The sequence below is a fragment of the Grampus griseus genome (assembly GCF_964374135.1).
Source record: "Grampus griseus genome assembly, chromosome: 1".
Taxonomy (NCBI): Eukaryota; Metazoa; Chordata; class Mammalia; order Artiodactyla; family Delphinidae; genus Grampus; species Grampus griseus.
Genome location: NC_139017.1, coordinates 144843857 through 144848603, shown reverse-complemented (window position 1 = coordinate 144848603; position 4747 = coordinate 144843857). Strand labels below are relative to the sequence as shown.

Below are 4747 nucleotides of genomic sequence, written 5' to 3'. Positions count from 1 at the left end.
TGGCTCACGGGCCCAGCTGCTCCGCAGCATGTGGGATCTTCCCAGACCAGGGCACGAACCCGTGTCCCCTGCATCGGCAGGCGGACTGTAAACCATTGTGCCACCAGGGAAGCCCCAAGATGATGCTCTTAATTGGAATTTTTGGCTGCCCCAGGCAGCTAGTGTGTCTGATGAGGAGGTAGTGGGGGCCAGGCAAGGCTTGGTCGGTGTGTGGCTTGAACACCAGGTGAGGGCTTGCCCTTCTCAGCCAGACCCCTGAGGGCAGAAAGTATTGGGAACTTACATCTGGAAAATGCCGAGAGGGGTGGAGCTGGACAGGGTCTGAGGGGAGGGCTATAAGAGTCCACCCTCATGCGGAAACATGCCCTCCTACCTGGGTTCCTCCAGAGGGGAACAGAAGCCCTGTTTACCTGAGGTCACACTGCCATTGGGTCTAGCTGAGGGAAAGCACTGAGTCATTATCCCTAGTAGGAGAGGGAAGGGAAAAGTAGGAAAGAAGAGAGGAAGGAGGGTGAGAGACAAGTAAATTGGTCTTTTTGGAATGTCAGATGGAGTTTTCTCTGATGTGCCAAACACACCCCTCCCCACTATGTGTTCTAAAGCAATTGAGAAATACTCATATCTCTTTTCTTGGTACCTGGGAAACTAGGTATTTACACAGGGTTCCCAATTTTTCTGACTCCCCAGGACCAGGCTGGTAGAGCTGACCATTGACTCAGGGTCCACTGAACTAATCAGGGCAATAAAATGGGAGTAGCACATATATTTATTATTTATTTATTTATTTATTGGCTGTGTTGGGTCTTCGTTGCTGTGCGTGGGCTTTCTCTAGTTGCAGCGAGCAGGGGCTACTCTTCCTTGCTGTGCATGGGCTTCTCCTTGCAGTGGCTTCTCTTGCTGTGGAGCATGGGCTCTAGGCACGTGGGCCTCAGTAGCTATGGCACACAGGCTTCAGTAGTTGTGGCTCGCAGGCCCTAGAGCACAGGCTCAGTACTTGTGGCGCACGGGCTTAGTTGCTCCACGGCATGTGGGATCTTCCCTGACCAGGGCTTGAACCCGTGTCTCCTGCATTGGCAGGCAGATTCTATTTTTGTTTGTTTTGTGGAGAAGGTAAACTTGTATTTTATTTTGCCCAAGGAGGGGAACAGAAATCACCTTAATATAACATTGCCTTTCCTGTTGTCGCAGTCACAGTCACATCAGCAGGCCAGAAAAGCCATCCCATTCCTGCGGTAGGCACTTGTGAATGTGGAAGGGGGGCCAGTCTTGTGGCCGTAGCGTTGAACGGCCTCTCTGATGTGTCAGGGCTGGATGGCATTGATGTGAGCCTCAACACCACAGGCCGCGATGCTCTTTTTTCTTTTCCTTCGTTTGGTTTTAGCTGAGTCTTGTCTCGCACTCCCATTCCCTAGGGATCCTGATGTGGTTCTCCCTGAGAGCTGTGATCCAGACGATGGAGCGCTTGGTGTAGGAGGAGGTGTGTTCTCAGGAGAGTCTGGGTAGGACCTCAGGAAAGATCCCTCAGCAGAGCTGTGATACTGAATGAAGGTGGCAGAAATGGCATGGCTGAAGGGGTCTCCTGCCTTGGTTACCACGTCCTGCTTCATGAGAAGAGCCAGGTCCACTAACTGTGCCACAGTTTCGTATGCTAAATATGCTAAAATTTCCATAGCGACAACATTGGGCTTTATCTCCATACTGCTGCAGTCCAACCAGTCTCGAAATTTGGAGGCTTTTCTGGAGAAACTTAATTGTCTACTTTCACAGAATTCTGCATATTGAGCTGAATCCATAATTCGAGTTTGTCTTTCTGCTCTCTCCATTCTTTCTTGTTTAACTTCATCAATTTCATCATCTTCAAACATTGCCAAGAATTCTCCTGTTTGGTCAATAGAGTTGAGAAAGTCTTGAGCTTTTTATCTTTTGTTCACATTATTACTGCCACTCAATTTGTCTTCCAGAAGATCATCCTTGTCGATGCCTTTGACAATCTTTGATTTGTAGTCTCGGAAAAACACGTACTTTAGCAGTCTTCTAAGTTTTTTCTTATCTTTGTGCATCAAAAACAGAAGATCTTCAGCAGAGATTACCCTTGCTCCCCGAAGTTGAGAAACTTCAGCAGCGTGCTGTAACAGGTTAATTAACTGAGTGTGTACTACATCTTCTACCAAAACTGCTGTTTCACGGAGAGGCCTCCTAGAATCACCTAAAGAAAACACATATATTTTGGCAAGATGCACTTTCTCCAACCACAGCTAGATTCATCCACATGCAGTGGCAATGGACAGCCTCTGTCTCGCATCATACTCTGTAATTCTGCTGCAAAACTTATAGACTTCCCTGTTCTTCCACTACCTGAAGTGGCAGTAGATATTGGGCTGGCTGCAGTATTATTCGTCTGTGGCTTAAATGGACAGGTCACTTGCTGGCCTTATTCCAGATAGCTCATCTCTGTTCTAGGAACGCTTGTAGACCCGGCTGCGCGTCGCGCGTGGAGAATGTGGGGTTAGAGATGGTTCGGTTTTGGCGGCGGTGGCGGCGGCCGGGGACACGCCTGGAAAGGGACGCGGGGAGGGGAGGGGAGGCGCTGAGCGTGTCTAAAGGGCAAGGGTGGCTGGGCGCGTCCGGGGGGACAAGATGGCGTGAGCTCGCCTCTCTCTGTGGGGCGGGGGTTGGCGGAGGTGGAGGAGGGAGGGCTACGAACGCCCCCACCACTCTCCGGCAGGCGGATTCTTAACCACTGCGCCATCAGGGATGTGGAATTAACATGTAGGCCCCACCCCCTGCCTTCTGACCCGTGTCATCTCAGCCCTGCCCACGCACTCAGTTACATAACCAGGGGGCACAGAGCCCTAGGTCTTAGCTTGGGTCTCCCCAGAATGCAGAACAGATGACTCACCCCAGAAAATAGGAGTGGTGGGTGGCTGGGAAGAGTGACCAGGGGAGGAGGCAAAGCCAATCGGAGCTGGTTACCCCTGGGGGCAAAGGGCTCAGCCCTGCCGGACCGGACCGCTGAGGGGCTGTTTACACCACAGTATTGCTTGCTGGGGCATGGGAGGGGAGGGTATTTGTTTATCCACTAGCTCCTTTTCTTCATTGATCATGTTGGGGTCCAGGGCAGCCCACCCCAGAACATGCCTCAGTGGCATACTGATTATTTTGAATTGAAGTTATTTAAGAAACAGTCCGTATGTAAGGGGGACACTTTGTCTCTCCTCTCTGTCTCCCTGAGAGCGGGAAATAAATCTCCCATGTGAAACTTGCCCTCCCTGTACGAGGAGGTAGAAGGATGCCCTTTTCCCCAGAGATAGGGAATTCAGGGCTGAGAGTTCACCTCTTTACTGATTTGCTACCCAAGCCCAAACCTGGCTTAAATCCTTTGCTAATAGAGCACCCAAACCTAAGTTTCTTTGTCCTGTCAATTCCTCTCAAATTCACTGTCTCTTTGTCTAAAAAGCATAAAATCTTTGTCTTGCTTTGGCCACTTCTCAGGCCCTATTTCTATGAGACCTCTGTAGGCACGCACGAATCATATTTGTTTCTTTTTCTCTTGTTAATCTGTCTTGCATCAATTTTATTATTAGTCTAGCCACAAGAACTCAAGATGGGTAGGGGGGGAAATTCCCCTTCGCCGACAGTCAAATGTTGCCTCAGAGGTGTCAACTGTCTGGTCCAACCAGGTGTGTGCACCTGTGCTGGCATGGCTGTGCAGACCCCTCCGGGTGCCCCACATGGCAGCTGCAGGGACGTCCTAGGGCAGAAAACTGAGAGATATGAGAGAGGTGAGGTGCCAACAGGCTACACCTGTGTGCAACTGGCTGCTGTAGAAACGGTCAGAGCACAAAGGCGAGCAGAGAGGCAGTGAGATGGGGCATAAATGCTGCTGGAGCAGAGGTACCATCATTTGCCCCCTGGAGAGCACAGAGCATTGCCATGATCTCAGGATCCTCACCAAAGCCCCGTGACACCATCTGATTCACTGACAGGGGACAAACGGAGGCACCAAGGGCAGCAGGGTTTCATCTGAGGTCACACAGTGAACCACAGAATTGAAACCAGAACCCACATTTCCTGACTCTCACCCAAGGGTCTTCAGTCTACTGGGCTTACACAGAAGTGATCTTCCCAGGAACAGGGTCACCTGGCAGGCAGGGGTGCCTGAGCTCTGGACCCAGGCTCCTGGGAATACTGAGAGAAGTCTTTTTTTGGGGGGGGGGCAGAACAATGTTAGAATGTGAGCTCCTTGTCTGTCTTGTTTATCATTTTATTTCAAGTACCCAGTGAAACATCTGGCACATAGTAGGTGCTCAATACATACATGTTGGTGAATGAATGAATCGGTTTGATGACTGATAGGAGAAAATTGGCACCACTGCTGGCTCCTCTTCTCTTGTACACAGATCTCCTCTTTGATGTTTATCTTCTCAGGCACTGACAGATCTTTGTTCACTTTTTGTATGTAACTTAGGTCTGCTGGGTTTTATCTGTTCTGCTCCCTCACCTCTTTTTCTCCTCCCATTTTCCAAGACTATTCCCATATTTCCCAGGGATGCGTCTCTTACTCATTTCTTTCAGAGTGTTACACAGCTCGCTGTTTTACCCAGAACCTAAAGTACCACACCATCCCAGGTGGAAGGGCTGGGGTCTGGCGTCCTTGGAAGATCAGGGATTCTAAGACAAGTCCTCCTGCATTATGCTGCATCCTTAGCTGTCCCTGTGGCAAAGCCATCCTTAGGGTGGATCAGAA

General features: G+C 50.2%; 1 pseudogene across 1 annotated transcript; it reads right to left on the bottom strand.

Annotated features, from left to right (window-relative positions):
- Positions 1 to 1199: 1199 nt before the first annotated feature.
- Positions 1200 to 2060, bottom strand: LOC309834045 (transcription initiation protein SPT3 homolog; annotated as a pseudogene). The gene is made up of 2 exons: positions 1519 to 2060; positions 1200 to 1350 (listed from the first exon to the last, which is right to left on the bottom strand). The product of its transcript is annotated as a transcription initiation protein SPT3 homolog (transcript).
- Positions 2061 to 4747: the final 2687 nt, after the last annotated feature.